The sequence below is a fragment of the Rhinolophus ferrumequinum genome, chromosome 3 (genome assembly GCF_004115265.2).
Source record: "Rhinolophus ferrumequinum isolate MPI-CBG mRhiFer1 chromosome 3, mRhiFer1_v1.p, whole genome shotgun sequence".
In the NCBI taxonomy this organism is placed as follows: domain Eukaryota; kingdom Metazoa; phylum Chordata; class Mammalia; order Chiroptera; family Rhinolophidae; genus Rhinolophus; species Rhinolophus ferrumequinum.
This window is the reverse complement of record NC_046286.1, coordinates 6281250-6293513: the sequence shown is the minus strand read 5'-3', so window position 1 is coordinate 6293513 and position 12264 is coordinate 6281250. Positions and strand designations below refer to the sequence as shown.

The 12264-nt window shown below is 46.0% G+C and overlaps 1 pseudogene; it reads left to right on the top strand.

Moving 5' to 3' along the window:
• Window positions 1-595: 595 nt before the first annotated feature.
• On the top strand, window positions 596-8934 carry LOC117018815 (transcription factor E2F6-like; annotated as a pseudogene).
• Window positions 8935-12264: the final 3330 nt, after the last annotated feature.

The window sequence follows — 12264 nt, the reverse complement described above, 5'->3', positions numbered from 1 at the left end:
CTGCCATGTCTCTTAACTGCAGGAAGCCTGGCTGATGCTGGTGACCCACCGTCTTTCTCATGCAGGAGCCTGGTGGTGACAGCCTTTCTCAACTTCCTCTTCTGGTCCCTCCCCATAATGTTAATCCACATTTTCTACGCCAGTGTTCTCTCCACAGTTTCATAGAGACGCACAGAAAACAAACATTTACAGAGCAAGGGCTTGGTTTCTCCCAACTATCCAGTGTCTAGTGGCAAATACAGACATGGTGCTGGCTCAGAAGGAGCCTCGTCCAAGGTGGGGGTCAGAACCCCTGCTCCCCACTGGCTTGGCCACTCTGTGGGACCTCTGAATGAAGCTGCCCCTGGTACAGCCCCAAGATTAGGGTGAGGAGTTTAGTTAAAGTGGGTTGTCCTGAAATCAGAATGGGCATATTTTAAATATATGTTCATCATGATCTTAATTTTTTAAAATTCCCAAACCCTTGTAAGTTAATTGCTCATAGGAGGAGGGGTGGGGTGAGCGGCATGTAAAGGAGAATAGGGCCCTGCCCTTGGGCAGTTCACACATCCGTGGGGGCAGCAGATGCGGCTGATGACCAGAAGTTGTGAGAGGCATGCCCCCTGGGTCCGTGGGTGACAAAGTGGCACCGGGCAATTCTGCGTGGTGGGCACCAGCAAGAGTGTCCCTGAGGAGAATCCTGCGGGCTTCTGCTCTGTTCTTTCCTTTTGGAGGGGTGAGGTCTGGAGGTACGGTGGGGCAGTGGGGAGGGCCCAGGGAGAGCGCAGGGTACAGGGGAAACGGGAGCAGGGCTGACTGCAGAGGTGAGGAAGGGATCCCTGCGGTTCGTGCTTGGTTCAGCCTGGCTCACCAAGACAGGGAAGTAGACCAGGACCAGGCCGAGACCTCAGAGGATGAGGAGGGAGCCTTTAGGAAGAGGGAGGGGCTGTCCTGTTCTGATCCAGCAAGAACAGGAGAAAACCCCCAGCAGTGCCACTTCCTGGGGCAACTGATGCTATGAGGAAAGAAAACATTATTTGAAGCCAGTCCACAGAAAGCCGTGGATGGTTCACCCAACATTTACCACGTAGTGTGCTCCCAGGCCCTGGGCTGGGGGCTTCCCTGTCCACTTCACGGGAGCCCAACTGGCCTCTGACACCCACGTTGAGGCTTGGGGTGATTAAAATTATGCTTCCCCCCCCCGCCCACACTCAGAACTGAAGTGAAACAGGAAGGAACCATGGTGAGAGGAGCAGCTGGCCTGGGAGAGGGGCTGGGTGCAGGGCAGGGAGCAGGTTCCCCTCAGGGAACAGCCCAGAGCAGAAAGTCTGGGCTGGGCCCCCTTCAGTGTTGTAGGGGAGCTGAGCTGGACCCAGATGGGGCTGCACTGGCCCCCTGAGCTCTCAGATGTCTTTGCTTTTGCTCAGATTAAGTGAGCTCCATGGGGCAATGCTAATGCAGCTCATCGTGGCTTCTGTTGGCAGAGCAAAGGCTGACAACAAATGATACAATAGGATAATAAGCGTGAATAATAGTATAACAAATATCATGAAAATATGCATTTTAGTCCATGAAATCTTTCAGAGTCTGATGTCCATGGGACAAAAACTTAAAGAGGTTTGTTTTGGGTGGTGGTGGTGGGTTTTTGTTTTTGTTTGGTGGTTTCATGGAAGCTCGTGTGGAAATGAACTTAGCTGGGAACTTTTACCTCTGGGTAAAGACAATTCAGGGTCACTACCAAATACAGAGATGAACAATGAAAAAATGAGCCTTCTCCTGCCCGCCTCCAGGCACCTTCCCAGTTTGTCTCACAAGAATCTGGACTAAAGTTTGGGAAGGATGTATCCCCTCCAAGCCCAGGACACACCTTAGCTACCCCTGAGTCCCGCTAATAAATCCTCCCTGTAATAGAGACCTCTCTGACGCCTGCTGGTGCCTGGCCCAATGCAGGGGCTGGGCTGAGCTCTCATAAACTGTGTGGGTCCTCAGGAAACCCTTAGAGACTCTTCTGGCTTCACCAGCCAGGCTTCTGAAGACCCCCAGACTGCGGGCTTCTCTCCATGGAAGGTCTTGCAGTTTAAAGCCATGTCCACCAGGGGGCGCAAAAGCCTCTCGTGTTGGTGTTGGGGACCGCTGTCTGCCGACAATGCCTGTTCTGTGACGCAGCATGCCTGCCTTCCGCTAGGATGTGAGTACAACGCTCCATCTCAGGCGCACAGCACCTGCTCCACACCTCCAGTAACAGGGAGCTCACCATCTCCGGGGGCAGAGTAAGTAGCAGGAGTGCGGGTGGAACTGAGGGCACCAAAAAGCCACCTGTTCAATGATGTCACCCTTTCTCTCCCAACCTGCAGGTCCATGGTTTCTGAAATTCCCACCTACCCAGTCTCTTTGTTTGGAATACCTTATTATCTCCTTTTCTTTTCACTTTTCCCTGAGTAGTTTATCAACTTTCTGGGCAGAGGCCCCAATGAGACCTTTTACAGCTGTGGGACCCAGACCAGGGTGTGTTCAAACCGTCTCTCTACCCTCGTCTCACGCACGCAAACCCTGATTAGGAATCAAAGGGACTGAGGCTCCCTCGGTTCCCTCCTTAGTGGTTTTAGTGAAGTCAGCCCTCTGGGCCTCAGTTTCCGCATCTGTGACATGAATAACAGCACCTTCTGCTCTGCTTGCCTCAGTAAGTTGTTGAGCAACCAAATAAAATGATGTATTCATTTATTTAACACATATTTATTGAGCACCTAGTATATGCTAGGCACTGTTCTAGAAACCAGGGGATACAGTGGTAACCAAGATAGATAAATAAACAATAAATGACAATACGTGATGTCAGGCAGTGATAAGCGCCATAAAGAAAACTAAAATAGAGGGGGGGCGAGTCACATGAAGGGGGCCAATGTCAAATTCAGCTGCCAGAGATGTGAAAAGCGAGGGGAAGTAGGAGCAAGCCATCTTCACCTGCATCAGCTTTCCCCTTGCCATCTGCCTGTCCCCTTTTTACTTGGCCTGTGGTTCCCACCATGAAAGTCAGGCCTGAGATAGTGTCGTTAGTGTCTGTGACGTGTAACCAGATGCCATCCTAATGGGTATGAATAACGTACACGGCAGGCTGGAGGGAGACCAACCTGGCTCTCAGCTAGCCCTCTCTACCTACCTCCTTTGCCCGTCGGGGAGCCACAAGCTAAGACAAATGAGATCATAAAGTCTCCTGAACAGACCTCAATGCTGCAGGCGAGGCCCGTCTAAACATCCCAGCTCCAGGAGGCGCCCTGTATTGTTGAAAGGGCTCTGGCTGGAAAGCCCCGGAGTTCTACATATGGCTCTTGAAACCCCAGCAGTTCTGATCAGGAAGAGATTCCCCTCCATCATGTGATCACACTCTCCAGCCAGTGACATGGTCAGGTTCTCAATCTGTGGAATGGAATGGGGGGTGCATATCAGATTCTCAGGGAGCAGATGCCTAGGGGTGGGGACTGGACATGGTGTGCGAATCTCCAGAGAGATTCTTTTTTCATTATTATTAGTTTCAGGTTCACTAAACAATGTAATAGTTAGCCATTTATCATTTATCATATCCCTCACACAGTGGCGACCCCCTCCCCCCACCCACTTCCCCTCTGACGTAGCACACAGCAGAGAGATTCTGAAGTGCCTGACAAGGCACTTCTCTCCCCACGGCCCTCCTGAGCAGCATGATCTGACCGAGTTTTAGGGATGGGGAAACTAAAAATTGGCGATGTCAAGGGGACCATGGGGGCCTGGGATCCGGCTTTCATACAGAACCCCTTCCAAGCTCTGGAACAGACCCTGCCAACAAAATTCTAACGTGATTTGCAACAACAACAACAATAATAATATTAATAAACATTATGTTTTCCTGGCTGAACCTTGAATTCGCCGGCTTGGGTCTTGTTTGGCCACAAAAAGAAAAATAGTGCCTTTGACAAAGCAGGAGATCTGAAGTAGAGCAAAAAGCAGAAGGTCCCCAAAGAGATACGGAACAGAAACAAAAGCTTGTGGCTCATGCACGTCTTTATTTTGAGCAAGATGAAGTGCCTTTCTGATAATACAAATTCATTTATCCAACTTTATGGTGAAGGAGACATGCCCCGATCAAAATCTAGTTCCCCTTCTAAGAAAGCCAGTCCTGATGATTCTGCTTCTACTCTATAATTTATAGCTTTAGCATATAAACTAAAATCTCAGTAGCTTAACGTGATAGACATTGGTTTCTCAGTCGTGCCAAGTTTGGTTGGTGGGTGGGGAGGGGAGCCTCTCCATGCAAGGCTTTGGGGACTCAGGCTGATGGAGCATTATCTTCTTCCTGTGGTTTCCATGTTGGGGTTGCCCTCCAGCCAGCAGGTGGGGGAAGAGACAGCACAGAAGCCTGGGGAGGTGCTTACATGGGTGACAGTGAGCGGGGAGGCATCCATCATTTCTGCCCTCATGCATTGCCAGAGCTCAGGCAGGTGGCATACCAAATATGTTCCTCGCTCCTTCTGAAAAACTTTCCATCCTTATTGAGACCACGGTCCACCCTTCTTCCTTCTGTTCCGTGGCCAGGAAGCTGACCTGTATAGATTATACCAACAGGCTCCCTTGTCCTCTGTTTCTAGGTGGGTTTGTCAGGGGAGCCACTGGCAGGAGACCTGGGGAGAGAGTGGCTGAGTATTTCCCGCCAGTCCCTCCTTGCCGGGTTCCATAGGTTGGCTATGTTCCTCTATTAAAGGGCCACAGTTTTTGTCACTGCCCTCGCCATACATTGTCACTCCCTCCAAATTGTGTCACTGCTCTCACCACGTGCCCTTTTAGGGTGAGGTGTGGCCCAGCCCCACGAAAGAGCACCATCATTTGTTGTTTTCCCTACACCCTGCACACACACTTGTAAATGGTCTCATTATGAACTCTTCACAGTCGCTCAGAATGAGTGTGCCATCTGATTCCTGCTGTGACTCTGAGTGCTGCATGTGGGCACACATAGATGCAGAGTGGCAGGGAATGGAATCCCAGGCTGGGCAGCCACTCCCCACAGCATGGAAGGGACTCCTTAGTGGACAGCTAGCTGTCGCTGCCACATTTATTCTGACCTCTATGCTTTTTGGCCTTGTGTACAGGCTGCATGCTTGTCTGTCCTTGGGCAATGACCCTTCTCTGCACCCCAGTTTTCTCATCTGTAAAATGAGTAGCTGCACCAGGAAATCTATTCAACTGACATTCGGTAGCCCTTCCAGCTGCAGACAGTACCTCTGTTGCCTTGAGATATTTGGCTCCTTATTGTGAACTCAAAGGCAACTTTCTCTCTCTGGCTCCAAGAAACAGGTGATCCCATGGTCCGTTGCCTGCCATATATCTTCTCCTAACTTCATCTTACGGACTGAATTGTGGCCCCTACCCACCATTCATATGTTGAAGGCCTAACCCCCCGCCCCCTGCACCTCAGAATGTGACTGGGTTTGGAGATAAGGCCTTTAAAGAGGTAATTAAACTAAAATGAGGCCATCTTGTGTGGGCCCTAATCCAATTGGACTGGTGTCTTATAAAAAGAGGAGATTAGGACACATAGAGAGCCACCAAGGGTAGACATGCACACAGACGAATGACCATGCAAGGTCACAGCTGAGAAGGCAGGTGTCTCTAAGCCAGAGAAACCTCAGCATAAACTAAACCCTGCCAGCACCTTCATCGTGGACCTCCAGCCTCCAGAACTGTGGGAAAGGAAATTTCTGTTGTTTAAGCTACCCAGTCTGTGGTAGTTTGTTATGGCAGCCGCAGCAGACTAATACTTGTCTTGTCCTGGGTTCTAGCCCTTTAAGGCTTCTCTGTGTTATGGCTCAGTACTTTGATATATTAACCTGTGATAATGTTTTAATGGAAGTGATAGAGTCCCTCAAATTTCCCTCAATAACATATCTATACTTGAAACATCACTGCCTAACCCCTAAAAGAGATTGGCAATGAGGTACTACTGTATCCACCCAGCACCCCTCTTGCTGTCCTCCTGGTAATAATCGATATTGCCTCCAGGAGTGTTTCCTCTCCTACTCCATCACAGTCTCTTGTCCTTGGCAATGGTGGAGGGCCCTGTAACCTACACAGGGCCACTGAGGGCAACTCATTCCCCTGACCGCAGCAATTGGTCCAGAGATGGCACATGACCTAAGACAGGCCAATCAGAATCCTTCCCTAGGACTTTTCTAACTGGAGCTGGCAAGGAAGTTATCCCCAAGCTGGTGGTGGACATGTCCTCTGTCATGAGGGCCTACCAGAGAAGTAGGAAGATGAGGTAGGGTCCTGACAAGGTTTGGTCTCCCTGTTCCAATCCTGTCCTGATCCCTGTGGATCTCCATTCAATTTTTTGACAACCCCAATAGTTTGCTAATAAATCTCCTCTCACTTGTGTTGATTTGAGTTGGGGTTTAGTCTTATGCAAGTAAGAAAGCTCTGACTATATTTTGAGGAGGAGGTACAATTTTTAGTCAAAGGATTGTTTGGCCCCTTTCAAGGTCACTTCCAGGCCTGTCACATCTTTCTATTCTAGGAGGTGACTTCCCCATCTCTAGAAGTTTTCAGGTAGAGAGGAGATGTCTTTCGGGGTGAATCAGAGGGATCGCTGCATTGGAGCTCAAGAGATTTAACTGGATGGTATCAAATAGTCTTAGTAATAATCACTGATCCCACTGCCAGTGTTCTCCTGCCAGGGATTAGGGGCCTAGTATTTGAATATGGTTTTCATTTTCTCATAAACGCATGGCAATTAGGCAATGGTTTCTTAAATATGACACCAAAAGCACAAGCAACAAAAGAAAAAAAATAGATAAATTGACTTCACCAAATTTTAAAACTTTTGTGCATCAAAGAACATCATTAAGAAACTGACAAAACAACACAAAAATTGGAGGAAATATCTCCAAAACACGTATCTGACAAGGGACTTAGCAAATTTCTCAAAAAGCTAAAATAGATTCACCACATGATTTACCAAGAGAACTGAAACTATATGTCCACACGAATGTTTACAGCAGCATTATAATAGTCAAAAGTAAAAACAACCGAAACGTCCATCAGCGGATGAATGGATAAACAAAGATAGTATATCCATCCAATGGAATATTATTTGGCCGTAAAAAGGAATGAAGTTCTGAAAGCGCCACAACATGTATGAACCATGAAAACATGATGCTAAGTGAAAGAAGACAATGCAAAAAGGCCACATATTGCATGATTCCATCCATATGAAATGTACAGAATAGGCAGATCCATAGACGCAGACAATAGATTGGTGGCTGCTGGAAGGAGGGGGGAATGGAGAGTCACTGCTAACGGGTATGGGATTTCTTTTCACAGTGATGAAAATGTCCTGGATTTAGATAGGGGAGATTGATACACAATTCTGTGTATTACTAAAAACCATTGAATCGTACACTTTAAAAGGGTGAACTTTGTGACATGTGGATTTCGTCTCAATAAAGATGTTAAGAAAGAAAAAAAGAGTTTATGAACAAATAGAACCTCTGTAGAGTTCAGCTTCCCCAGAGAGAGCAGCAGATCAGCGGCACTTTCCTAGGATGGTAAGAATGCGACACAGCAGAAGGGTTAAAACCCAGGCTTTGAATCCTCATGGTTGTGAGTTTGAATCCTGCTTCTACCTCTTATGAGTTCTAGGATGATAGGACTCCGAGCCTTTTGTGAAAAATGAAAATAATTCCTAGTTTGTAGGGCTCTTATGAGGATTACTGATGGTTTGAAGTATTTAATAATGATAGCTGTTTTAATTATTATGTTCTCTTGGACACAGAGGAGAGAGATCTTTGGAAGGAGACTTTGGTCTTGGATGAAAGGTAGAATGAAGATGCCCAGCTTAAATAAGTGGACAAATAGAAGTGACTGTGTTCCAGCTGGGGCTGGAGGGACATGGGGGACCCTCTCCAGGCATGGGGGATGGTCAGTGTGGGTGCCACGGGGTGATAGGAGGAAGAGTACAGATACTCAACCAGCGGCATCCCACCGGAGCAGGAGAAGGTGGGAAAGCTTGGGAGGGGAGGTGCCAGAGCGAGGGGCTGCCGGCTGGACAGCGTGAGCCAGCCGCGGCTGGCCCAGGAGCTGCCCAGCCTGCTCGTGGACCCGGCAGAGGTGATGGTACGCCACCCGAGCTGAGACCCCCATCAACGTGGAGGGTCTGCTGCTCTAAAAGTGAAGAGATCATTTTGATGTATCACTGGTTTATTTAGCTCGGAAATTTGTGGATCTTGTCAGAAATGCTCCTGGGGTATTCTTGATTTAAACGAGGTTGCAACAAAACTGTGAGTACAAAAACGAAGAGTATATGACATCACTGATGTCTTAGATGGAATCGACCTGGTTGAAAAAAAATCTAAGAACCATATTCGCTGGATGGGATCTGATCTCAGCAATTTTGGAGCAGTGCCCCAACAGAAGAAGCTGCAGGAGGAATTTTCTGACTTATCAGCGATGGAAGATGCACTGGACGAGTTAATTAAGGACTGTGCTCAGCAGTTGTTTGAGTGAACAGATGACAAAGAAAATGAAAGACTAGCATATGTGACGTATCAGGATATTCACACTAGTCAAGCCTTCCATGAACAGATTGTTATTGCAGTGAAAGCTCCGGCAGAAACCAGACTGGATGTTCCAGCTCCCAGAGAAGACTCCATCACAGTTCGTATCCGGAGCACCAAAAGGCCCATCGATGTTTATCTGTGTTTAGTGGAGCAGAATCAATCCGGGAGCAAAGAGTCTGAAGGTGCAGGGGCCTCTTCATCTAAAACCAAACACCCAGAACAGCCTGATCAAGAAGAAAATCCTCCACAACAAAGTGAAGAATTGCTTGAAGTAGGCAACTAATAGGAGTTGAGAATTCGTGTATTGAGTGTGTGGGGACATCCTGTGTGGAAGAATTATGCATCACATTTGATTCTCTGAGCAATAAAGCACCCGTGAAGTTCCCTCATTCCCAGGCAGCAGCGGATGAAGGCCAGCAGCGCCTTTGGGTAGTTCACCACGTAGAGCCCTGGATAGTTACGGTTCTGCGTTTGAAAACAACTCTTTATAATGATTCACTGCTTTCTGTCAGTGACATAGACATCCGACCTACAGGAATAAATAGATCACAAAGAGTATCACTGAAACACGCTCAGGCCTGAAATGGCCAATTCTTCATGGACTCTGCTCTTCCTTCAAAGTTCATGTGTCATTATCACAAAAGAAATTGCCTTACGTGGTTTACGTATGCAGGTAGCTGCTGTATGTATATTGGTGGGTGTGCATATGCATCTAAGGGTGATATCTTTGTACGTATCTATATAATGTTTAGATGACTTACGAAATATGTTGGAATGAAACTTGTCACCATTGTACAGCCAAATAATGTATATACAGAAAGTAACAGACAAATTCTCTAATTTCTGTGGCAGCTATAACTTATTAGAATCCTCTGAATGAGGGTTAGGGGAGAGTTTTTTCCGAACTTCTACACGTAGAAGTATCATAAACATGCTATCCATTTAAAGGTCATGGATTTAGTGAAAGAATTTCAGTATGCTACCTAGTGTTAGAATTGGATTTGAGCTACCTACAGTCATTGTTTCTGAACAGACCGGTGGCCTGTAGGGGCAAGTGTGAAAATGCTATCAGGTAGTGACTTAATAGATCACGAGACATGTATTCAATCATGGTGAAAATTGGAAACTATTTTAACCTTTTTGCCAGCAGATTTTATAACATGTTTCTGTATGCAGCCTTGCTCTTCAATCAGAGGAGTTTTACTTGTGATGAGTTAGTTGTACCCTGCCATCTCTGCAGCTCTAGTCCCCCATTTCCAAGTACCTAGCTAATTCTACCTCACTGGGTAAGTCATTTACCACTCCGTGCCTCAGTTTACTCAATAGTTTACTGTTAGACTGTGAGCTCCTTGAGGGATTTTGTCTTAATCATTGTTATACCCAGCGCCTTGCACCATGCCTGGCACAGAAAAAGTGCTCAGTAAATGTTGGAATAAATCAGTGAATGAGTGAGTGACTTGTAAGATCGGACTAACAGTACTTGGCTTGTCTGCCATACAGGTATCTCGTGAGCAGCATCCAGATTTATATATTAAACCTCTTGCTTTCAAAGAAAAATTTGAAGCAACCTGAAATTAAGACCATGTGTGAAACGATTTAAAATAGGAATAAAAAATCAACATATTTAGCTCTAACGCCAAGTATTCAGGGTTCCCCTAACCTCTGAGCTGCAGCGGCTTTTCCAGTCCTGTTCCTCTGCCTCCTCGCTCCGGGCAGCCCCTGCTGGCTTTCCTCTCGAGGCCTGGGACTGCTAACAGTGTCCTCGCTCTGGACATGCTTGGCGAGCGTGAGCGTTTCAGCAGGACTTGTGTACATGGAGTCAAGTGCTCAGTGGAAAGATCTGGGCCGTGCGTGATACATTGGTGGGTTTCAGTTTCTATTCTCGTGGCTAAAACCATGAGAAGAGATGAGGCCATCTGATGAGGGTATAGCAGGAGAAGAGGAGAGGCCCATGACTTCTTGTCTAAGGGGAAATACGGAAGAAAAAGCCTTTTCCGAGAAGGAATAATGGGGTGGAGGGTTAAAAAGTAAAGAAGGTAGTTCCCTAAAAACGAACACAGGAAACCGCCTGCCAAAGGTGATAGCGTCGTTTCTGAGCAGCTGTTCTTACTGGTGAAATGCGACAAATGTTCTACTTTACAGATTGTTCTGAGGGTAAAATGAAACCTTGTGAATGCAAGTCCTTTGTAAACTGTAGACGTGTTATATAAAGGAGTATTTCCTGTTGCTCCCCTCCCCCCAAAAAAAATTAAGGTCACAGTATAGTGGTTAGACATTTGCATAATTTAAGAAGTGATCCCCCTGATGAATCTAGTACCCACCTGTCACTATACATAGTTATTACCTTATCATTGACTATATTCCCTGTGCTTTACTTTACATCCCCATGACTATTTTGTAACTACCAGTTTGCACTTCTCAATCCCTTCACCTTTTCACCCTGCCCCTCAAACCCTTCCCATCTATCACCTCAACAAATCTAGGACCCATCTGACACCATACATAATTATTACAATGTTATTGACTATATTCCTTATGCTATACCCTACATCCCCATGACTACTTTGTAACAACCAATTTGTACTTCTTAATCCCTTCCCCTTTTTTCACCCATACCCAAAACCCCCCTCCCATCTGACAACCATCAAAATGTTTTCTGCATCTATGAGTTTGTTTCTGTTTTGTTTGTTTATTTTGTTCTTTAGATTCCACACATAAGTGAAATCACATTGCATCTGTCTTTCTCTGTCTGACATACTCCACTCAGCACAATACCCTCCAGGTCCATTTATGCTGCTGCAGATGGCAAGAACCCATTCCCTTCCATGGCCAAGCAATGTTCCATCGTATATATGTACCACCTCTTCTTTATTTATTCTTCCATTGACAGACACTCAGGCTGCCTCCATATCTTGGCCATTGTAAACAATGCTGTAATAAATATATGGATGCACACGTCCCCTCGAAATAGAATTTTGAGTTTCTTTGGAAAAACACCCAGAAGTGGGATTACTAAATTCTCCTTTGTCTCTTGTTATAAGCTTTGTTTTAAAGTCTGTTTTGTCTTTAAAGTCTATTGCTACCCCAGCTTTTTTTTTGTTTTTTCTCATTTCCATTTTCATAAAATATCTTTTTCCATTCCTTTATTTTCTGTCTGTGTGTGTCTTTCTATCTGAAGTGAGTCTTGTGAGCAGCATATTGTTTTCTTATCCATTCAGCCCTCTTACGTCTTTTGATTGGAGCATTTAATCAAATCACACTGGAAGTAGTTGTTGATAGATATGTAACTATTGCCATTTTATTATTCATAATTTTGATTTTTTTTTTCCATCTTAAAGAAGCCCCTCTAACATTCCTTGTAATATGGGTTTGGTGGGGATGAACTCCTTTAGCTTTTTCTTGTCTGGGAAGCTCTTAATCTGTTTTTCAATTTTGAATGATAGCCTTGCTGGGTACAGTAGTCTTGGTTGTTTGGGACTCTTTGTACTTCCTGGACTTGTATGTCTATTTCTTTTGCCAGTTTAGGAAAGTTTTTAGCCATTATTTCTTCAAGTAGGTTCCCAATCCCTTGTTTTATCTCTTCTCCTTCTGGTACCCCTATGATGAGAATGCTGTTACACTTGATGTTGTCCCAGAGGTCTCTTAACCTATCCTCATTTTGGGGGATTCTTTTTTTCTTTTTGCTTGTCCAATTGGGTGTTTT